At 37.8% G+C, this 25,405-nt stretch overlaps 2 pseudogenes; one reads left to right on the forward strand and one right to left on the reverse strand.

Annotated features, from left to right (window-relative positions):
* LOC104666485 overlaps nt 1-22,091 on the reverse strand; it is an 83,380-nt pseudogene extending 61,289 nt beyond the window's left edge.
* LOC104660691 lies at nt 4,845-5,148 on the forward strand (annotated as a pseudogene).
* Nucleotides 22,092-25,405: the final 3,314 nt, after the last annotated feature.

Here is a 25,405-nt window from a genome sequence, read left to right on the forward strand (position 1 = left end):
AAGTAAAAAAGAAAGTTGTCACTGAGACCATACTGTTAGAAATTAATGAAACAAGAAATAGAGAATTTTACTGTATAATTAAGATTCAGGTATAACCAAAAAATTAAAAATACTAAGTATCAAACACTGAGAGAAATGGGGCTAGTGTAATAAGTTAAACCCTCATTTTATATATACAGAGAAAGTCAACATTAACTGAAATTGAAGATACAGGAAATAGGTTTTGCATTCGGGTTTTTGCATTTACATTAGAGTTATGAAGATAGCCATTAGAGTAAATAAAAACAGAGGAGTGCCTCCAAAGAGTAAGCAAGGATGCAGAGAAAGTGAGTGCAGAAAACTGTGGCTTTAATCTTAGGCAGATCTATATTATCCAATTGTTACTATTACAAATTACATTAAACACTTACAGAAATCAAAATCTGAGAAATTTTCCAAGTACCTGGAAATTAAGCAACACGGTTTTATTTTATTTTGTTATTTGTGTGTGTGTGTATTTCTCGAAGGTTTTTAAAAATTATTATTATTTTTAAGTTCCGGGGTACATGTGCAGGATGTGCAGGTTTGTTACATAAGTAAACGTGTGCCATGGTGGTTTGCTGCACCTATTGACCCATCATCTAAGTATTAAGCCCAGCATGCATTTGCCCTTTTCCCTGATGCTTTCCCCTCCCCTGCCTTTCCCCTGCAAGCCCCAGTGAGTGTTGTTCCCCTCCCTGTGTCCATAATAACACAATTTTAAACTGCTGATGGATCAAAGAAGAAATCACACGAGAAATTAGAAAATAATTTGAACTGAATGAAAATGAAAATACAATATATAAATATTTAAGTAATACAAATGTTTGCTATTGGGAAGATGGAGTAGATGTACTTTTCCTGATTACTCCCTTGAAGTACAACTGAAAACCCTTTGAGTTACATACAAATCAAACATAAGAAGACTCTGAAAAGTAGAGAGAAGACAGACTTGAGACCCAAAGTACAACATGGTTATGAGTTCCATGGACTCTCTCTGTGCCTCATTTTCTCAGATTTGGAGTTAAAGAGACTGGCAATCCAGAAACACCAGTGGGCACTGCTATGATTTGAATGTGTCCCATCCAAAATTCAGGTGTTGAAACTTAATGGCCAATGTGATAGTATTAATAGATGGGACCTATAAGAGGTGATTAGGCCATGAGGATTCCCCCCTCATGAGTGAGATTAAAGCTCTCTTACTCTCCTACTGTTGGCCATGTGAGGACACAGGGTTCCTCTCCTTCAGAAGATGCAACATCAAGGCACCATCTTGGAAGCAGAGAGCAGCCTTCACCAGACACCAAATCTGCTGGCGCCTTGATCTTGGACTTCCTTGGACTCCAGAATTCTTAGACTCCAGAATTGTGAGATATAAATTTCTATTCTTTATAAATTACCTAATCTCAGATACTTTGTTCAAACAGCACAAAACAGACTAAGACAAATATATAAAAAGTACCAAAAAAGTCAAAAGAGAAAGAAATGTGGTTCCACCCCTACCATGTAAACAAAGGCCAAGTGGGGAAGTTAGATTTCCATCTTCCCTGGGCCTTTTCTTTTTCTTTTCTTTTCTTCTTCTTCTTTTTTTTTTTTTTTTTTTTTTTTTTTTTTTTTTTTTTTTTTTAGATGGAGTCTCACTCTTTTCAGTCAGACTGGAGTGCAGTGGTGCAATCTTGGCTCACTGCAACCTCTTCCTCCTGGGTTCAAGCCAATTCTCCTGCCTAAGCTTCCCAAGTAGCTGGGATTACAAGTGCCTGCCACCATGCCTGGCTAATTTTTGTATCTTTTGTAGAGACAGGGTTTCACCATGTTGACCAGGCTAGTCTCAAACTCCTGACCTCAGGTGATGCTGAAAGCAACAAGATGGTGCCTTCCCCCTTTTCCCCTTCCTTTGCTTGAGTGATGCCAGAGGTATCCAGTTAAAATAGCAGGTTTAAATAAAATCCAGTCTCATAACATAATACTCAAAATGTCTAGGTTTCAAGTGAAAATCACTCATCAAGAACCAGAAAGGTCTCAAACTGAATGAGAAAATAAATGGATTCCAATACTGAGATGAAAGAAATATTAGTATTATCAAGGATTTTAAAGCAACAATCATAAATATACTCTAATGAGCATGCTTAAAACAAATGGAAAAATTGAAAAACTTGTCAGAGGAATAGAAAGTCTCAGCAAAAAAAAAACATAAATCAACACTAAGAACATCTCTCAAAACCACATAATTACATGGAAATTAAACAACCTGCCCCTGAATGACTTTTTGAGTCAACAAAGAAATTATGGTGGAAATCAAGAAATTCTTTGAAACTAATGAAAATAAAGATACAACATACCAGGATTGCTGGAACACAGTTAAAGCAGTGTTAAGAGGAAAGTTTACAGAGCTAAATGCCGACTTCAAAAAGTTAGAAAGATCTCAAATTAACAACCTAACATCACACCTAGAGGAACCAAAAAAGTAAGAGCAAACCAACCCAAAATCTAGCAGAAGATAAGAAATAACCAAATCAGAGATGAACTGAATGAAATTGAGACACAAAACACCATACAAAAGATCAAGAAAACCATGAGTTGATTCTTTGAAAGAACAAGTAAGTTTAATAGACCACTAGCTAGACTAATAAAGAGAAAGAGAGAGAAGACCCAGATAAACACAATCAGAAATGACAAAGGAGATATTACCATTGACCCCATAGAAAAGCAAAAAACTCTGAGAGACTGTTATGAACAACTCCATAGACACAAACTGGGAAACCTAGAAGAAATGGCTGAATTCCTGGAAATACATAACCTCCAAAGATTGAACCAAGAAGAAATGAAAACCCTGAATAGATCAATAACAAGTTCCAAGACTGAATCACCAATAAAAAGCCTACCAGCCAGAAAAAGCCCTAGAACAGATGACTTCACAACCAAATTCTACCAGACATATAAGGAGAGTGGATACCAATCATACTGAAACTATTCCAAAAAATTGAGGAGGGATTCCTCCCTTACTCATTCTATAAGGCCAGCCTCATTCTGATGCCAAAACATGGCAGAGCCATAATGTAAAAAATAAAACTTCAAGCCAATATCTCTGATGAATATGGATGCAAAATCCTCAACAAAATACTAGCATACTGAATCCATCAGCATATCAAAAAGCTAATCCACCACGATCAAGTAGGCTTTACTCCTAGGATGAAAGGTTGGTTCAACACAGGCAAATCAATAAATATGATTGATCACATAAAAGAACTAAAAAAAAAAAAAAAAAAAAAAACCCACATGATTATCGAAACAGATGCAGAAAAGGCTTTTGATAAAATCCAACATCCTTTCATTTTAAAAACCTTCAACAAAGTAGGCATTGAAGGAACATACCTCAAAATTAGGAGAGCCATCTATGACAAACTCATAGCCAACACCATACTGAACACGTAAAAGCTAGAAACACTTGCTTTGAGAACTGGAACAACAAAAGGATGTTCACTTTCCCCATTGCTATTCAACATAGTAGTGGAGGTCCCAGCCAGAGCAACCAGGCAAGAGAAAGAAAGAAAATAAATCCATATAGGAAGACAGAAATTCACACTATCTTTTTTCTAAACGATATAATTTTATACCTAGAAAGCCCTATAGTCTCTAATTAAAAGCTCCTAGATATGTCTTTTTAAAACTTTAGCAAACTTTCTGGATGTAAAATCAATGTACCAAAGTCAGTAGTATTTCTATGCACCAACAATGTCCAAGCTGGGAGCCAAATCAAGAACGCAATCTCATTCACAATAGCCAGAGAAAAGTAATAAAAAACTTATAAAAGAATACTTAGGAATACAGCTAACTAGAGAGGAGAAAGATTTCTACAATGAGAATTACAAAACACTGCTAAAAGAAATCAGAGACAATAAAAACAAATGGAAAAACAGTCCATGCTCATGGATAGGAAAATTCAATATTGTTAAAATGACCATACTATGGAAAGCAATTTACAGATTCAATGCTATTCCTATCAAACTACCAATGACATTTTTCACATAATTACAAAAACTACCCTAAAACTTATAGGGATACTCCTTCAATGTAAATAAGGTTAAAATTAATTAATTAAAATAAAACATATGAAACCAAAAAATAGTTCAAATAGCCAAAGCAATCCTAAACAAAAAGGACAAAGCCAGAGGCATCATACTACCCAACTTCAAACTATATTTCAAGGCTACAATAACCAAAACAGCATGGTGCTAGCACAAAAACAGACACATAGACCAATGGAACAGAGAGCCCAGAAATAAAGTCACACACCTAGAACCATCTGATTTTCAACAAACCTGACAAAACAAGTGAATAGGAAAAAGGACTTCTTATTCAGTAAATGATGCTGGGATAACTGGCTAGCCATATGCAGAAGACTGAAACTTCACCCTTTCTTTTCCCTATACACAAAAATCAACTCAAGATGAATTAAAGACTGAAATGTAAAACCTAAAACAATGAAAATCCTAGAAGAAAACATAGAAAATACCATTCTGGACATAGACCCTGGCAAAAATTTCATGATGAAGATGCCAAAAGGAATTGCAACAAAACAAAGATTGACAAATGCAACCTAATTAAATTAAAGAGCTTCTGCATGGCAAAAGAAACTACCAAGAGAGTAAACAGACAACCTACAGAAAGGGAGAAATATTTGCAAACTATTCATCTGACAAAGGTCTAATATCCAGAATCCATAAGGAACAAATCAAAAGTAAAAAAAAAAAAAAAAAAAAACATTAAAAAATGGGTACTCCGTGCCACTCCCAGTCACAGCCTCCTGGGCATCGCTCAGCTCCAACATGGCAAAAATCTCCAGCCTTACAGAGACTGAGTGGTGCATTGAGTCCCTGATTGCTGTTTTCCAAAAGTATGCTGGAAAGGATGGTTACAACTGCAGTCTCTCCAAGACGGAGTTCCTAAGCTTCATGAATACAGAGCTGGCTGCCTTCACAAAGAACCAGAAGGACCCTGGTGTCCTTGACTGCATGAAGAAACTGGAATGGGCAGTTAGATTTCCCAGAATTTCTTAATCTGATTGGTAGCCTAGCTATGGCTTGCCATGTCTCCTTCCTTAAGGCTGTCCCTTCCCAGAAAGGGACCTGAGGACCCCTTGGGCCTGGCCTTCAAACCCACCCCCTTTTCTTCCAGCCTTTCTGTCATCATCTCCTCCTCACAGCCCACACGTCCCCTGAGCCCAGCACATCCACCACATCATGCAGGCCCCACCTGTGGATAGTAATAAAACAATGCCACTTTTTTAAAACATGAAAAAAATGTGGGTGAAGGACATGAACACAAATTTCTCAAAATTAGATATTTATGTGGCCATCAATCATATGAAAACGTGTTCAACATCACTAATCATTAGAGAAATGCAAATCAAAACCACACTAACCCAATCGGAATGGCTATTATTAAAAAGTAGGGCCGGGCGCGGTGGCTCAAGCCTGTAATCCCAGCACTTTGGGAGGCCGAGGTGGGCGGATCACGAGGTCAGGAGATCGAGACCATCCTGGCTAACACGGTGAAACCCCGTCTCTACTAAAAAATACAAAAAAACTAGCCAGGCGAGGTGGCGGCGCCTGTAATCCCAACTCTTAGGGAGGCTGAGGCAGGAGAATGGCTTAAACCTGGGAGGCGGAGCTTGCAGTGAGCTGAGATCCAGCCACTGCACTCCAGCCTGTGCGACAGAGCAAGACTCCATCTCAAAAAATAAAACTAAAATAAAATAAAAGTAAAAAAATAAAAAAAAAAACAGATGCTGATGAGGTTGTGGAGAAAAGGGGATGCTTATACACTGCTGGTGGGAATGTAAACTAGTTCAAACACTGTGGAAAGCACTTTGGAAATATCTCAAAGAACTTAAAACTGAACTACCATTTGACCCAGCAATCCCCTTACTGGGTATATACCCAAAGGAATATAAATTAGCCTACCATAAAGACAAATGCACATGTATGTTCACTGCAGCACTATTCACAATAGCAAAGACATGGAATCAATCTAAATGCCATCAATAGTGGAATGGATAAAGAAAATGTGGTACATATACCCCATGAATATTACGCAGCCATTATAAAGAACAAGATAATGTCCTTTGCAGCAACATGGAAGGAGCTAGAGGCCAGTATGCTGAGTGAATTAATGCAGGAACAGAAAACTAAATACTGCGTGTTCTCATTTATAAGCGGAGCTAAACACTGAGTACACAGGGACACAAAGAAGGGAACAACAGGCACTGGGGCCTACTTGAGGGTGAAGGGTGGGAAGAGGGTGAAGACTGAAAAACTGCCTATTGAATACTATGCTTATTACCTGGGTGACAAAATACTGCATACACCAAACCCCCACTGCATGCAATTCACCTATATAGCAAACCCACACATGTACCCCATGAACCTAAAACAGAAGTTGGAAGAAGAAAAAGCATCAGCAGAAAAACAGAAGACATAAAGAAAAGTCAAAATTTTCAAAACTCAAAAATAAAATAATCAAAATAAAAAACCTTAATGGATGGTACAAGAGGAGAATGGCAGAGATAGAAGAAAATAACCAGTAAATTAGAAGACAGAACAATAGAAATTAATCTGAGCAAAAGAGAAAAAACAAATGCTAACAGAATAACAATAATAAAAAAAAGTAACAGCCCTAGGAACCTGTGGAACTTTAACAAAGGGTCCTGCATTCATGTCATTGGAGTCTTGGAAGGAGACGAGAAAGAGGCAGGGCTGAAAAATAATTCAAGGAAATAATTACTGAGGCTGGTCCTGGTGGCTCATGCCTGTAATCCCAGCAGTTTGGGTGGCCAGGGCAGGCAGACTGCTTGAGCCCAGGAGTTTCAGACCATCCTGAGCAACATAGTGAAACCCCATGTCTACAAAAAATTCAAAAAAATTAGCCAGGTATGGTGGTTGCCCATCTCAGAAGGCTGAGGTAGGCAGATCGCTTGACTTCAGGAGTCAGAGGTTGCAGTGAGCTGAGATTGCACCATTGCACTCCAGCCTGTGCGACAGAATGAGATCCTATCTCAAAATAAATACATACATACATACATACATGCATACATACACACATACATACATACATACATACATACATAAAAAAGAAAGAAAGGCTTGGCGTGGTGGCTCAAGCCTGTAATCCCAGCACTTTGGGAGGCTGAGACGGGCGGATCACGAGGTCAGAAGATGGAGACCATCCTGGCTAACACGGTGAAACCCCGTCTTTACTAAAAAATACAAAAATCTAGCCAGGCAAGGTGGCGGGCGCCTGTAGTCCCAGCTACTTGGGTGGCTGAGGCAGGAGAATGGCATGAACCCGGGAGGTGGAGCTTGCAGTGAGCTGAGATCTGGCCACTGAACTCCAGCCTGGGCGACAGAGTGAGACTCCGTCTCAAAGAAAAAGAAATATGACTGAACTTCCCATATATGGCAAAAGATATAAACCTAAATATTCAAGGAGCTGAGCAAATCTCAAACAGAAAAACTCGAAAGAAATCCACACTAAAACACAACATACTTTAGAAAACATTTGAACTTTAAGTATTATACTTTGATACACTTTTGAAGACTAAATTTAAAAAAAAAAAATACTGAAAACAACAAGAGAAAAACAAAATCTTACCTAAAGGAGAAAAAGAATTCAACTAACAGTGGATTTCTCATCAGAAACTATGGAGGGCCAGAACAAAATGGCACAACACTTGCCGAATGCTGAAAGAAAGGAACTATCGACCCAGAAGCCGATGTCCGGCAAAAATATCCTTCAGTAATGAAAAGAAACTGCATTCTCTGAGTTAAGAAAAACTAAAAAAAAAAAAAAAAAAAAAAAATGCAGCCAGCAGAACTTTTAGAACAGACATCTATTCTAAACGTGTAGCTAAAGAAAATTCCCTAAACTGAAATGAAATGATAAAAGAAGGAATCTTGGAACATCAAAGAGGAAGAAATAAAAAACATAGATAAAATAAAACAAGCCTTCACTTTCTTCCTGAGTTTATAAAATATGTGTAAAACTTGAGTTTAAAATAAGTTTGATGATTCAAACATACAGTAAAATGACAGCAGCAACAGATTGTAATAAATTGTGTTGATATAATCACTAGAACCACTAAAAAAAGCTTTGTAAAGTGATATATTTTAAAAATAGATCAATCAAAATATAACTCTAAACAATGTTCAAATAAAATATTCTGCCACAAGAAGGTTAAAAAAAAAGAAAACAGAAATTGAAAACCACGAATTAGAAACCACAAAATAAAATCTCAGACTTAAACTCCAACACATTAATAACTATATTAAATATAAGTGGCCAACTGGTAAATATACCAATTAAGACACACATTGACAGATTGGATTTAAAAATATTACCCAATTGTTTACAAGAAACTCACTTCAAATATAATAATAAAGTCAGACTGAAAGTGAAAGGATGGAAAATGATGAATTTATCATACACACAGTAATGAAAAGAAAGCAGAAGTGATGATGCTGTTATCAGAAAAAAGCACACTTCAGAGCAAACAAAATTATCAGAGAAGGAAGAAAAAGTCATTGTTAAATTATTTTTTTAAAAATCCAACAAGAAGACCCTGCAATCCTAAATGCATAGCACCAAACATAGAGCTACAAAATATGTGAAGAAAAACAGATGACGTCAAAGGAGAAATGCACAAATAAATAATTTTACTAGGAGACTTCAGAATCCCTCTGTCAAAAAACTAGAATTAGTATTTTCAACTAGTTCTTTTAGTTGATAGAACTAGACAGAAATTCCCCCAAAATTGAGACAAACTCAACAATACTATGATAAAGACCCTGTTTAAGAGAATGAAAAGACAAGCTACAGACTAGGAAAATATATTTGCAAGCCATATATATGAAAAATAATTAGCATCTATAATATGAAAGGAACATCCTAAGATCCAAAATTCATATAACAAACAATTCAAATAGAAATGGAGCAAAATACATAAAGACACATTTCACATACAGATGGCAAATAAACACAAAAAGATGTACATCGTCATTAGTCAATAGGGAAATGCAAATAAAAACCATAATGATATATCACTGCATATGTGTAAGAATGAGTAAAATAAAAAATAGTGACAATACCAAATGCAGGTGAGGATACAGATAAACCTAATTTTGGTTGTGCTTAGGTTGTATCCATTGACTACTGAGTATGTAGCACAAGGAAATTTGCACAGTTTCATTCACTCAACAAATATGATATTGAATCAACTCCATATTCCAGGAAGTAGGCACCTAGGATACAGCTAGGAAATACATAATGGGCACAGGAAAACAGGAGAAAACAAGGTCATTCGCTGAGAATGAAAGGGGGAGAGGAGGTTCGGGATAACTGGAGAGAGAAGATATGAAACAAGCATCAAGGGGTTAGCAAAAGTAAGGCTCAAGGACCAAATCAGGATCTGTGGCCTATTTTTGTACCAATAATGTGAAAAGGACAGTGTTTGTTACCTTTCCCCTAGCAGTTTAAGATAAGAGAGTTTAAGACTTATAGGGGAGATAAGGAAGAGGGGGGTGGATGGGTTTCATGTCTTTCTCTAAGTGGCTCCTGTTCTCCCAGGCTTTACCATGGAGGATGCTTTCTGAGCACTCTTGCTCATCTTTTGTCAGCACCTTATGAGATCTGTGTAAAAATGTCTGTAAGCAATTGCAAATTCCCTTGCTATCTCATACTAGGCATTTACCCACTGACTGGTGAACAATTTGAGTTGAATTCTTTACCATTGTGTCTAGTGGCACGACCCATGTAATTAAATGCTTGTTTCTGTTCTCCTTGCACGTGCTTTTTCATTTTAATTTATTTTGGGTTATTTGATTGCCCTGTGATCTCAGCTCCCTGACTGCTGCAGGAAAAGTTATAAATTTGAAGACTGTCTGGCTTTTGTTGTTTTTGCTGCTGACATTGCTGGAAGGCCATGAGCAATGTTCTTTTTGGCTTTCTACATCCAAGGGAAAGCTGACCCAACATGATTAAATTCAACTCTCCATTTTCTACGTGTTCATACTTGGGAATCTGATTATAGCTGGAGAAACACAATTCTGTTGGCTGGTTTTGTTCTCAGTTCAACACCATCAACCTCAAATGAAGCCCTTGGTGCTGTACAAGAAACTCACATTATATCCCTAGTCTATTCATTCTCTTAGATAAGAGGTCAGCAAGCTTTTCCTATAAAGAGCCAGATGATAAGTATTTTAGGCTTTGTGAGATAGCCTCTGTCTCATACTCTTTAATGTGTTTACATTTACCCCTAGGTTTGTATACACGTTTGGTTTGTTTATCTGTTCATTCATGCATTTGTTTGGTATTTATCCTTTTTGATGTTCTCTGAGTTTCTTAGATCTGTGGTTTGGTATCTGTCACTAATTTTGGAAAATTCTCAGTCATTTATTTTTCAAATATTTATTCCTCATCTTTAATCTCTCACTGGGATTCTAATTATGCATATATTAAAATATTTGATATGGTGTCACAGCTCTTAGATGCTCTTTCGTTTCCTTCCACCACTATTTTTTCTCTTTGCATTCCTATTGACCTATCTTCAAACTCACTGATTATTTCTTCTGCTGTGCTATGTCTGTTGATGAGCCCATCTAAGGCATTTTTTACTTCTTTTTTTATGTCTAACATTTTCCTTTGATTCTTAGAGTGTCCATCTCTCTGCTAAAATTATCTGTCTGATCTTGCATATCATCTATCTTTTCCACTTGGGTCTTTAAAATATTAATCATAGTGACTTCAATCTCCTGTCCAGTTGTTCCAGTATCTGTATCTTCTTTGGGTCTGGCTGATGATTGCTTTGTCTCTTCAGACTGTGCTTTTTCTTACCTTTAGGTATGCCTCAAAATTTTTGCTGAAAGTTAGACATATTGTAAAAGACAGTAGGCACAGAGGTCAGTATTTTTATGCTTGAAAATAAGAACATCTTTCTTACTGTTAGGTCTTTATTGTAGGGAGGGATTTGTGTTAATATAGTTAGGGTGGGCTGGATTTGAAGTTTGTAATTGCTATAGTTACCAAAGCTGGAGTTTGTTGCTGCTGTGGACACTAGCGATTTCAAATTCTTCTAGTGGTACCTTGTTTTGAACTTGGTTTTGGGTTTTCCTTTGTGCTGCTCCCTAGAAAGAAAATGCCTTGCAAAACTCACTCAGTCACATTCCACTGTGATTGTTACCAAAGGCTTGTTAATGTAATGGGGGAAGAGTGACGGGTTTTCTGATGTTCCAATTAAGCCTCAATCTTAGGCAGCTACTGTGAATTTGGGACTTGGGGGCTGTACCCTTCATAAGTGTTCCCTCCTCAAGGAATATGACTGTTTTTTAACATTTTTTTTTTATTTTCCTGCCTGTTCTCTTTCACTGGATACCCACCAGTGTCCTCAGACAATGGGTTTGATACCGTTCTCCCTACAGATCATGGCTTTCTTTTCCTTAGGAGAGATTTCACAACATGGGTGTGCGCAGAGTCTGAGCAATGATTGCTTTTCCTGTCCCCTAACCAGCATCATAGGGAAAGCTTTCTCTAAATACTTCCCCAGTCTTCCCTGAGAGAGCCTGCTCACCTTCACATTTCATGCCAGCTCACACTAAGTCTGTAGCAGTTCATTAAAAAATTTCTGGTTTAATCTTTGTACCAGCTTATATGGCATTCAAAAGCATCTATCTCAGTCAAGCATTCCCTATTCCAGAATGCTCAGTTCCTATTGCTTTCTGCAGGCACCTGTCCTTCTTGAAATTCTGCGTTGGTTGTCCTCTGACTTCAGTTTTCTGAAGGGTTCAAGAAAAGGTGTTATCTTGCAGTTTGTCCAGCTATTTTCCTGTCGCAGGAATGAGAATGTCATCATTCCAGCTCTCTTCATCACCAAACTGACACCTGAAGCCTCCAGAAGCTAAATATATAAAGAATTAAGAGTTCGTTATATATTAGATGTATTAGCCCTTTATCTGTGAGGTATATTGCAAATATTTTCTCCTGGCCAGGCATGGTGGCTCACGCCTGTAATCCCAGCACTTTGGGAGGCCAAGGCAGGAGGATCACTGGAGGCCAGGAGTTTGAGACTAGCCTGGCCAACATGGTGAAACCCCGTTTCTACTAAAAATACAAAAATTAGCCAGGTGTGGTGGCACGCATCTGTAATCCCAGCTATTCGGAGGCTGAAGCTGGAGAATCGCTTGAACCTGGGAGGCGGAGTCTGCAGGGAGCCAAAATCATGCCACTGCACTTCAATCTGGGCGATGAAGTGAGACTGTCTCAGAACAAACAAAAAGAAACCAAACAAATATCTTCTCCCAGTTTGCCAACTGTCTTTCGATTTTGTTTATTTATTTTCTTTTTTAAACTCTGCACGTTTTGCCTTTCCCATAGAAACCCCAATAAAAGCGATGGCTTAGGCTTTACCCTCAGTACTGCTTCTGTCTGACCAAACTGTATCTCTCCTGTGGCTCTGTGTGATGTGACTTGTCCTCTTCTCCATGGAAGTATTAATCATAAATTCTTCTTTCAGTGGCACTGATCTATCTGTGTCATCACTCAAGTCAACCACATAAATTAAGACCTGAGCACAGAACAACTCTGATTCTATTTCTATAAAATTCTAGAAAATGCAAACTAAACTGTAATGACAAAAAGAATAGTAGTCATTTCCTAGGGATGGGATGTGGGCAAAGAGAGATGAAGGAAGGAGGGATGACCAAGGAGCACAGGGAAATTTCGGGATGAGGGATATGCTCATTGTCTTGACTGGTGATGGTTTTACAGGTGGGCCAAAACTAATCAAACTTTACACTTCATCTATATGACCAGCTATAATATGTCAATTATACCTCAATAAAGCTGTTTTTAAAACATTTAGGGTATACCTACTGAAAATAAAACTGCTTTTAATTACAGACTGTATCATCATGTGCATAGAAAAATCCAAAGGATTCTACAAACAAGCTGCTAGAAACGCTGACTTCATCAAGATGCAGATACAAAGTTAATATTCAAAATCAACTATGTTTCTATACAAAAGCAACAGAAAATGGAAAAATAAAAATTTTAAAATAATACCATTTATGATAAAAGAGTACCGGGGAAGACTGTACATTGAAAAAATACAAAACATTGCTGAGACAAATTAAAAATAATCAACAAAATGGAGATCTATACTATGATCATGGATTAGAAAATTCAATATTGTTAAGATGTCCATTCTTCCCAAATACATGTACAAATCCAACATAATCCCAACCAAAATCCCAGTAGGTTTTTTTTTTTTTTTTGAGAAATTAATAAGCTGACCCTAACATTTAGATAGAAATGCAATTTTAAAAAGGAAAAACAAAGTTAGAGAACTATCTACTTTCAAGATTTATTGTAAAGCTACATTAATCAAGGTAGTGTGGTACTGGCATAATTATAGATCAACAGAATAATAGAGTCCAGAAACAGATTCACACATAATGTGATCAATCAATTTTCAATGAATGTACCGAGACAATTAATTCAATGGGGGAAAAGACAGTTACCACAATGGAGCATTTTCTGGCATTCTGAAAATGTTTTGTAACTCAATTGTGGTGATGGATATTTAGCTTCATACCTTTGTCAAAACTCAGAGAATGGTACACTCAAAATTGGCACATTTTATTACATGTAAGTCATACCTCTAAAAAGCTGAGTTGGTGACAAAGATTTATATATGTTGTTGATAGAAGAACAAATCCAAATGCTTATTAAACATGGAAATATATTTATCCCCATAAATAATAAGGGAAGCACAAATTAAAACAAAAAGCATATCACAGCCATCATAAGAGTAAAAATCACATGGTCTGACAATTCAAAATCTAATAATGATATGAGAAAATTCTAGACAGCAGTGTGAACTGCTACATTTGCTTCAGACAGCAATTTAGCAATATCTGGCAAAGTTGAAAAAGCACACACTCTATAACAGCAAGTCCACTTCTAGGTATATATCCTAGACAAAATACTGCACATATACAGAAGAAAACCACACAGAAGTGCACATTTGAGATTACATTGCTTGTAATTGAAAAACTGGAAATAATATATTAAGATGGGGAAATACATAAACTTTAGAATTCATAAAATGGTTAAAATTAAAGAAATTATATATATACAGAAAGTTCAAAAATATAATTTTGAAGAAAAAATCCTACAGTGACACATTCAGTGTGAGATCATTTATGTGAACTTAAAGCACATAATAAAACAATCTCTGAAAACGGAGATTGGATGGATACACACACCAAATTTTAATAAAGGTATAAGTTGGACTAGAAGCAGAACAAAGGTGATTTTAACTGTATTTATAATATTTTAATTATTGTAAAATAGTTGATGCAAAAATGACAAAGATCAGCATTTATTTATTTTAGATGGTTGATCACACACATTTGAATATTATTTTCTAAGTCTCTGTAGTTTTAAGCATTTCAAAATCTAAAGAATAATAATTTTAAAATACTATAAAAATATGAATAAAGGACTAAAAATCAGTAACTTTTAATTAACATGCTGGATTCTGAGACAACTTTTAACTCGACAGTAGTATTTACCATGGTGTCAAATTTAGCATTTATCTTGAGTTCACAAACCAAATTCACTAATTTTGTCTCCATTTTTCAAATTTTTAGCATTTGTACAGTACTATAACAATCATACTCTTTTAGGCTAAGTGTTGGAAGATAGTAATAGATTTCTGGCTGTGTGACTAAAGAAATCTTACCATACTAACGTAACTCCAAGATCACTATTCAAGCTCATCACTTTCACTGTCCCTTCATGTGGTCATTGTGCCCATGTATGAGGTGTCCAAAGCCAAAAGCCCATGCCCATTTAGAACCTTTTTGGCTCCCATGACTCTCTTTTCCATTTGGCTTGTCTATTACTCTGGCCATTATTTACACACTAAGGTTCATTCTTTGAGTTCATGAGAGAACAGTTTCTGAGGTCTTAAAATTTTACAAGAGGAACTTATGATATTCTGCTCAACCCTAAGGATACACAAAATTAATACACCTGAAAGCTCCCCTCCCTTTCTTTTTAACAAGATTGTGCTCACTATTTTTATCTGATAAAGAGGATCACTCTACAAATATTATTTGTCTCAAATGATGACTCACCTCTGGATAAAGATGGAAGCGTTTTACTGTATTAATTACAAGAGGATATTCAGTAAGCCTGTCATTCATAATCATCCACAGTCCTTCCAAAAATGAAGGTGTCCCAATAATGGTCTTGAAGTAGGAATAATAAAGTCCCTTAAAAAAAAAAGCAATGTAATTAAAACTTTAAAATAATTATTTTTATCACTTCTATAGAACATTTTTTTCTGAAAAAAAAAGGTCAATAATAAGACTTCCTACTATTTCGCATTCTTGGACTTTGAAAAGCATGTATTTTCAGGTGATCACTGTACTATTCTTTCAAATTTTCTATAGGCTTTCAAACTAAAGAGTTGGAGGGATGGTCAAATGATTTAAAGAGTTTCTCTAATAATGTCTTAAAAGGTGTAGACAGTATATGTTTAATTTTCCCAAATCTGGTTTTATCCCTCACATTTGAGATGCTTGAAGGTTGACATCTGATTAATTCTATCATAAACAGGGATGCCTTCATGCCTCTGTACAACTTTGCATATAGAAAATTACTTCTTTTTTTCCCATGCTCTTAGGAAATAAAATATAATGACCATAAGCATCATGAGCAAGGAATCCAATGCATCTAGCTTACTTCATAGCTCCATCAAATCCTCTGTGCAAGGTGAAAGCTCAATGTCAATTGACTATTGTTGCTCACAAATGCTATATACTAAAAAGCACATTATTTTAGTGTCTTACACTTCAGCATACAAAATAAAGGCTACATTAGGATAGTAAAAGTGCTGTTGAAGTAAAATTCATAGATTAACAACAGCATGTTGTGTCTTATTTCCCCATCAGTTTCTTGCTTTCACTTCTAAAATCTAAAAAGCTAAAAAGGGCAACATTCTTTAAAATGCACTCTCCCTAAAAAATGCTATATGTTATAATCATATCTGCCTCATCCAACATGAGTAACTGCTAAATTAAAGGTCTGTTTTAGCTGATGTCTGAAAGGCCATTACCTCATAGTTGATTGGCAAAATATGAGTTCATAAAGAATTTTCCTTTCTGCTTAGGAAGATAACAAAACAATACAATTAAAGGATACCTAATAAGCAAAAGTCTATATTTAGGGAAATATTAAATATATAAATAAGTTACTAATAGCAGCTATTGTTTTGTGTTAAGTATTCTGCTATGTGTTGCCATTCATTATCTCCCTTCATTTTCCCTAAACTCCTCTAAGGTTGGCATTGTTTTTATTGAGCAGATGAAATTACCGAGAATCTGAGAGGTTACCTGACTAGCCATCATACAGGAAAGCACAGAATTGCTATTAGAATCCAGTGATCTGTCACCAAAGTCCAGACTCTGCCACAGTTACACTCTTTATTTAATAATATTTTATATTCTGTCTTTGGAAATACCTTTAAAATGTTCAAATGTCATACATATGTTAATGTATCCAATGCTTTGAAACTTTATAGGGGCGATATAGGTATGAAAATTAAAAAGCAGTGATTGAGGGGCCTAGCATAGGCAAATTCATAGAGACAGAAAATATAGTGGGGTGTGATTAGTGTTTAGTGGGTAGAGTTTCTGTTTGGGATAGCAAAAAGTTCTGGATGTGGACAGTGGTAATAGTTGCAAGACATCACAAATGTACTTAATGTCACTGAATTGTACGCTTAAATGATAAACATTGAAATTTTTTATTACAAATTTAAATCTAAATTTTATCATAATTTAAACAAAAAGCAATGGCCAGAGTGAGGAGAGCCAGTTTCAGTGCTTCACTAGGCCCCTGACCAGCTGCGAGCAGATCTGGAAGACGGACGGTTGTGGTGTCTTCTAAATGTAAAATTGTGCAATTCTGGCATTCGTTATCCCACTTACTCCTCACAATTATTATGTGAGATGTGTATGGCAGAAAACGCCATTTTAAAGATTAAGTATCGAAAAACAGAAAATTATTTAAAAATTATATCAAAAGTTATCTCTTAAAAGAGATTATCTTGAAATCAAAAGAGAGCCAAATAATAATCATCATCATTAAAAGACCCAGGTGAAACATGGGATCTCCCAACTGTAGGCAAAGAGAAAGCAATTTCTGATAACATTTCATTTCGTTCCCCTTTATCACTTCCTCAGTGCTTCCTTTGTCCTCCCTCCTCACCTATTATAATTCATCTTTATTATCTTAAAAAGAAGTCTGCATTAGGAAAGAGTGAGAGATAATGAAATAAGTAACAGAAAAATAATCTCAAACACTTTACTATTTAAATAATAAACCTGAGTTATAGCTTATAAAACAGTGCAGCTCACCAAAAGTTTGTTTCAATGCCTAATACATTTCTACCTCATAGTCTCGCTATTGTTAAACCACAAATTAATTCGTTAGAAGAAGAAACCTAACCATTTCAGTGCGAAAACTCATCTCCCATTCCAAGGATGAGAGGTGGGAGAAATGACGATCATTTTCAGTGTTACTAAATGTAACCTAGAAAAAAATGAAGTATCATATTACAATAAGAACAAGTTTTAAAACCAACAGTAAAATAAGCGATAAGAATGCCATAAAAAGAAAACAATAAATTGTTATAATAGTAATTTTGTAATTTGCTTACTAACTTGTATGTTTTTAGGCATTTATAATCCAGTGTGGCACACACCTGAAATTCCTTAACTCAGTGGTTTTTAAGCTTAATTGTGGCCTGGTGCGTTGGCTCATGCCTGTAATCCCAGCCCTTTGGGAGCCCAAGGCAGGCAGATCACTTGAGGTGAGGAGTTCAAGACCAGCCTGGCCAATATGGTGAAACCCCATCTCTACTAAAAATACAAAAATTAGCCAGCCATGGTAGTGCATGTCTGTAATCCTGGCTGCTAGGGAGGCTGAGGCAGGAGAACTGCTTGAACCCAGGGGGCGGAGGATGCAGTGAGCAGACATCATGCCACTGCACTCCAGCCTGGGTGACAGAGTGAGATTCTGTCTCCAAAAAAACCACCTTAATTGTACATCTAAAATTCATGTGGCTTTTTTCACCCTTCCTTCCATCCCAGGCCTCTAAATAAGAACAGAGGCAGGTTATTGTTCATTTTTTAAGTTTCCAGTGATTCTAATGTACCAGCCTTGGGAAATACCTCCATAACTGTTGAAAAAGGTTCAAAATATAATTTTAAATAAAATTACTTTAGATCAAAGCAGATTTACAATAAGTATAATATCACATAAGGAATCAACTTTCTCGTGCCAAAGAATGCAGGTGTGTGCTCGAAGACATTTTAGTAGTGAAACTCAACAGCTGCAGGCAGTGGAGAAAGGAGCATATGTGATAAACAAAATTAGCTGTGGTCAACAATCATGCTACAGCTAACTTGTGTAGTCAGGACTTGCCAGTGAAGTTGAAAATAAAGCAAAGTTCCATATATTAACCCTGTTTTCCACCAATGCTTCTTTACATGTAGGACATATGCCAGGGTACCCAAAACTGCAGGAATATTCCCTACCATTGCAGCCTCAGTTCTAACATCAAAATCTCCCTGCAGACTAAATGTCTAGAGCAGCACTGTGTCAACAGAACATAGAGGCAGATCTTATATCTCCCAAGGGTAGAAATCACTGAGTACAGGTAAAAATAAAATATTCCAGAGAGAAATATTATTTTACAAAGTTTTTTAAACACTTTTGTAAAATAATATACACAGGCTTGCACACTGAAAGACTCAAAGCCATTTAATTCTGTATAACCACTGCAGGATCTTTCTCTTCTTTTTTACCTGATTTCCAATTGGCAGGTGTTACTAAACTTTATCACCAAAGTTATTTCACTGGCTGGGTGTGCTGGCTCATACCTGTAATCCCAACACTTTGGGAGGCCGAGGCAGGTGGATCATTTGAGGCCAGGAGTTTGACACCAGCCTGGCCAACACGGTGAAACCTCGCCTCCACTAAAAATACAACAAATTGGCTGGGTGAGCAAGACTCTGTCTCAAAAAAAAAAAAAAAAAAAGAAAAAGAAAAAAGTTATTTCACTAGCAACATATAATTACCATAAAATAAAGGAGGGTTTTAAATGAACTACACATGCAAAATACACTGGAAAAGCTAGATATTTAAAGAAACATGTAGTAAATTATTTGGTAAAGCAAAAATATTTTAATTCATAAGTTACTATTCCCCTAATGCATCTATTTTGTAAATGCTGTTTCACATATAAGTTTGTAAAAAAGCAAAATATATGCATAAATTGGTGCACATAAAGATGTTTTACAACTATAGCCAGAAGTTATTGTATGCAAAGAGTGATGGCAATTTTTAATTCAAATGTTTTTAAATATTTCAAACTGAAACTAAATCTTACCAATGTAAAATTGCCACAAAGAAGGCTGGAAAAAAGAAAAAAAGGAAAGTTATTAAAAGCTGCTTTATTATAAAATGCCTTTAAAACAAGTATTTCAAATGTATTATTTTACATGTCTAGAAAGATAGCACACAAAGCAAGATGGCCAGCTAATCCTGTCTCTATGAACATAGGAAAAAATCTAGGACACAAAGTAAATCCTGAACAGAGCTTACCTCTCTGCAGAGGGGCTTGACAAGCAAAGGGAGAGACTTGAAAGGGTTTTTTTACTTCAGGTAATTGGAAAGAGTGATGGAATTATGGAAGATTGTGACCTTTTTTGGGTTTTCTTTTTTCAGTATTATTTTCTATTCCTTTATATGAAATTTTTAAAAGAAGTAAATATATACAGTATACTTCACTAGTTCTAACCAAGAGGAGCCACTCTAGATCAGTTTCCCTAGCATTCATCAGAAGACGATTAAATGCAGGCAATCACTTCCTCAGCAGCACATCTAAAAGCCTCATTGTGCAACTCAACCCCTGATGAACTGCAAGCTCTTTGCAAGCACCCAGACCTAGGAGCTACTAGATGGCCTAGGAGACTAATCTGGAGTCACCTGTGCCAGTGCCCCATGTATACATAAGACTTCACCAGGGAGCTGGGAGACACTGCTCTGGGTATGGAGCTTTTACAGGAGCTGCAAACGCAGCCTGTGCCCCTGTTTGGTTGGGGAATTGCTTGTTTTCAAAGGTACCATGGAGCTGGAGAGAGAAGAGTGGGGAATAGGACAAGTTAAAACATCACAAACTTTGCTGTTCTTATAGAGGTTCAGCAGCTTTTCTTGAATTAATGCCCTTTAGATTGTTGTAAACCTTTGGTTAATTTCCAAAGTTTTGAAGAAAATGATTTTGATAATTTTCCAAGTATTTTCATTGTCGTCATGGAAGAGTGCATTTCCTTGGCTATTCCAGAAGTCCTACCTCCCCTCTAAGATTTTATAATGGTATTTTTTATGGTTATCCCAAATATACTTGGCAAGTCATCTTATAACCACCAATAATAGCCTCTTAAAAATTCAAAAATTACTCGACTTGGCTAACAAAATAAATGCAAATTAATTCAATAATTATTGAAGAAATTAAATTTTTAAAAATTAAAAAATTGCAATGTTGAAATTCTCAACCATGCTTATCCAGATCTTTTCCTACATCACTAACTGTCCTGGGCTTATCTTAAATACTTCTCAAAAGATTTACTTGTTTTATATCAGGATAGGCAAAGTATGACCCATGGTGTATTTTTGGACTGTCTGCAAGTGCGGTTGCTATAATTTTTAAAAGGTTGAAAATTGTAAAAGGTTGTAAAGATGCTCATTAACTGTTTATTAGGCTTCATTAATTTTAAAATATACAGAGACTATTCTATTCAACTATATTTGTATCCTATTTCTAATTCTCCTAACAATTATATACACTGGCAAAAACTCTTCAGATGATATACAAAGAAAAGGTCAAATATACTATGAAATTCATCCAGCTTTCCAAAGATGCTCAAAATCTTTGTGTCTCTCACTCCCTCCCTTAACCCACATACCATATCTGAAAAAAAAGGATACTGTGTAGTGATGCCGGTATTCTAAATGCTTGAAGGGCTTATCACATGCCCTTTCCAAGCTGTGAGAAAAGCATGTCCCCTGGACCCGGGCATCCTATCAGTCTCACCTCTGAAGGGGAACCAGCCTCATACTTCACTGAAACAGACCATTAGTCGCCAGCACTCCCAACTTCTTTTATCTCCACTTTAACATTTCTCCTTATAGTAATCCTCACTTTTCTAGTTCCTGCCATCTCAGAAAAGGAATTCTCTCTCCTCTTTTCCACAGTTAGCTTCTCAGATTTGTGCCTTTAATTCTACCCTCCCAAATATTCCAAGCCTTGCTCCACTAATTATTTCCTCTCTTGGAATCTTAATCTCATCCTCTTCCCTTGATCCTTCCCCTCAGCCTTTAAAACTCCTAGACCTTAAAACACTCTGTGATCTGACAGCCCGTCAAACTAATATACTCCCCATATCTCTCTCTCCCCTGGTTCAGTGACAAGATCTTTGGCCAACTCCTTTCTACTCAGACCTTGCTATTATTTACTACTAGGCACCCACAAACCCTTGCTTGTTAAACTGCTCTCCTTCAAGACTCAAGAAAAGCGCCATGCGGCTCCCTCTAGGGCTCTCCTGCCTTCTCCTCACCCATGCCGAGAGTGGTCCTGATGGAGAACCGCCACACCTGCAGTTCCTGCACCTTTTCCCGGAACTGTGCCAGGAAATTAAGGACGAACTGGAAGGGTCCCAGAAGAAATGTGTTGGCCATCACCTCCAGCTCCAAGCCTTTTGCGATTTCGGATCCTCCGCTGGGAAGGACCTCCTGGCGCCCCTTGGCAGGTTCCCGCGGCATAGGGCGGACCTTCTCACCTCCTCCTCCACCACCTCTGGCTCCAGGGCCAGGGAGGCCCCCCGCCGCCGCTTAGGCTGGCTGGGGCAGGGAGATTGTAGTGGCTTTGAGCTTACTCCTTGTTTTCTCATAATCTCTGGTGGAGCCGGGTCAATTTCAGGCCCAGCCCAAGTGAGTCGGGGACGTTCAGAAAGGCCTGACTGGCCCGGCAGCCTCAACAGACTTGTCCCTGCAGCCCTTGCGGACCTCCCGGTCGTCATGGCGACTGTGAAATGTGGGGTGGGGCGCCTATGGTGGAAGCCATTCCCGCGGGGCAGTCCCTGCGTGTCCGCCCACGTGCTCCCCAGCGCGCACAGCACCCCCGCCTCCGCGCTTTCCCCAGCGTGCAGCCTCCCCTGAGGGCGGCACCACGCACAGCCCACTACACCCTCCCCAGCGCCTGCAGCCCCCAGTGCGCCCAGTCCCCAAGCCCGCACGTGCAGTCGCCACCTTGCGCGCAGCTCCATGTACAGCTCCCCACACGCTGCCAGTCCAGGGGCTCAGAACCCATCACCGCTGGCCCTTCAGGCGCTTCACTGGGAGTGCAGCCCCCCCGCCCGCACCCCCAGCGTGCAGCTCCACGCAGCCTCTCCACACTCTCCCCAGCGCCTGCTGCACCCCCTGTGCGCACAGCTCTGCCAATTGCTTCCCCGCATGCTGCCCCTGCACTGCTTCGGGCCATAACCTTGCTGGCGACTAAGTCTAAAGAACTTCCCGTGGTTTCATTCCTTCCTGTTTAGTCTTAGCTTTGACATTTTAACCAAAAGGTTACACGTTAATTAAGGAGGTATTAAAGGGGAAGAGCTCAGCTGCAAGAAATGAGTGCAGGAAGTGTGTCAGGGAAGCCAGCGGACCCGCCCGTGGTGCACCCGCATTAGGAACATCTCTGCTCTCCTAGGATTGCTGGGGTATCGGAAAGTGCCTGTTGCCAACGCGGAGGGAACTGGCCGAGACTGCGGGCAACAAGTGGCAGAGCCGGCCTGAGTCCGGTGGGTCTGACCCCAGAGCCTCAGGTTGACGCCAGTTCCTTGGCACGGGACAGTGTTTACTGAATCTTAAAGCAAAATGCTTTTCCAGTAAGGTTCCTCAGAAGTCTTCAGCCCTAGGAGCGGTGTGCTCAAGCACTTTCAGCACCAGCCAGGACCAACTAAGAGGGGAGCGCTTAGCTCCCAGTCACTGAGCAGCCCTACAGGAGGCCAAAGGGGCTGGCACAGAGGTACTGGGACCGCTGACATTTTCCGTGTCCTCTGTCACGGCCCCATGCTGGAGCCCACACCACTTCACTTCCCATCTGTTTGATGATGGATCAAATTGAACTCCCATATCCTAACTGACCAGTCTAAATCATGGCTCATTGTGGTCAGGTTAGTTTTTCCTGATGCAACCCAGCACAAAAATGTTCATGGCTCCCCATAGCCCACAAATCAAGTCCTAGGCTTGCTCACCAATGCCTTGAATAATTGCCCAATATACATTTTCAACTTTAATTTCCCACTTTCTCAGGCACAAATCTTCCATCCCAGTCATTTCAGGTGAGGTCCACAGCCTGAGACACCATAACTGCTGAATTCCTTTACTCACATGGAAAAGTCACCCCTTGGCTTTTACATCCTTTTCTCCCCACCCATCTGAATGCTATCACCTTCCAAGCCCCAGCCCATTTCTCCAGCCCATATTAATTATGGTTTTTCTGAAGGTCTAGAGCACTTAACTGACAGTACTATTTATCTTGTCACTCATTTAAATTCAGTAAGTGCTATTACTGTTCATTTTTTGTTTTGGGAGATTTTTTTCAAGGAGCATTTCTACATTCCTGGCATTGTGTTTGGTGCTCAAAATGTTTTCTCACTTAATTCATGCAATAACTGTGCACATTTTAAAATCAAGCATCAAGATGTAGTTATTTGCCCAAGTTTTAACAGTTAATAAATTCTATCTGTCCAATACTGCATTTAAAATACGGTGGTTGATAAGAATATGTTCTTGAATGGCTAGGCAAACTCAAAGCACCTTATTTTAAAATATGGCTGTTTTAATGTTTTTTGGAACAATAAGTGGAGTGATTGTTTTTCTTTTTGGTCAGTTTGTTTTTTCTGGAGTTTCCAATTGCCTTTTGCATCTCTTGATGTCCTGGTGGGATATAAAATACTCTTACCCATGGTCTAGCCCTTGAAAGTACAAATCTGCTCATTTTTATCATTTAAAAAATTAATATTTTTATAAGAATGTTCATTGTGCTATTATTTATATCGTTGAAAAATAGAAATGGCCTCAGTGTCAAACACTAAGTTATGAAACATTCATATAGTGAAGCATTACAGCCACTAAAGTCATTTTGCATGAATATTTAATGATATAGGAAAATAGTCATGACACAGTAGTGTTAAAGGAAAAAGGCAGGATATATTTTATGATTCATATATTTAGTGAACACATAAAATTAACTGTGTGCCATATGCTGCTCTAAATCTCATATAGGAAGAATACTGTATAGAGGACTCATACAGGAATATTACCAATGTATGACCATGAGCTAGTAATTTAGCCACTCTAGGATTAATTTCTTCATCTGAAAAATGAAGACAGTTATATTTGTCTTACTGATGGTATGATTGAATGAATGAATGCTTATGAAGCATCAGAAACACTGCACGTGCTTAAACAAATGTTCCTTTATTATGTTCTAGACTGCCCATCCTATAGGGCACTAGTGAGTATTTTTAGGTTGGTGCAAAAGTAATTGCTATTTTTTCCAGTACTTCCAATTAATATTTTGCTCACTTGGTTTCTTTGTCATCAAGTGATATGTTAGTAATTATTGAACAGTAATACATGCTTTAGGTTCATTAGTTAACTGAGAGAGAGTTGCCTAAATAATTATGTATCTACTCCTACTAAGGAGAGGAGTAGATTTGTGTATAAGAGGGAAATCATGACAGTTTTATGTGTGGTTAAATAGAATCATGGATGTTATCATGTTTTTACAGCTTCTCTAGCAGTGGTCCCTTGTTTTGACTTCTTTATTTTGAGTGGTTATTTGAGTCACATTTTAGCTGCATCATAACTAATGATAATAACTTAAAGGAGTTAGGCTGATAATTTAATCTATGATGAACTAACAATTAAAATAGCACATTATAATTAGATATGATGCAATATATCCTTGCATTATCTTATCATCTTTGAAACAGAGATGCCTCATGATTTAGCTTTTTTTTTTCTTTTTCTCAAGATAGGGTCTCACTCTGTCACACAGGCTAAAGTGTAATGGTGTTCACTGCAACCTTGAACTCCTGGGCTCAAGCGATCCTCCTGCCTCAATCTCCTGAGTAGCTTGGACTACAGGTGCAGGCCACCACACACAGTTAATTTGTTTATTTTTGCAGAGACGGGTATCACTATGTTG

The sequence above is a fragment of the Rhinopithecus roxellana genome, chromosome 6 (genome assembly GCF_007565055.1).
Source record: "Rhinopithecus roxellana isolate Shanxi Qingling chromosome 6, ASM756505v1, whole genome shotgun sequence".
In the NCBI taxonomy this organism is placed as follows: domain Eukaryota; kingdom Metazoa; phylum Chordata; class Mammalia; order Primates; family Cercopithecidae; genus Rhinopithecus; species Rhinopithecus roxellana.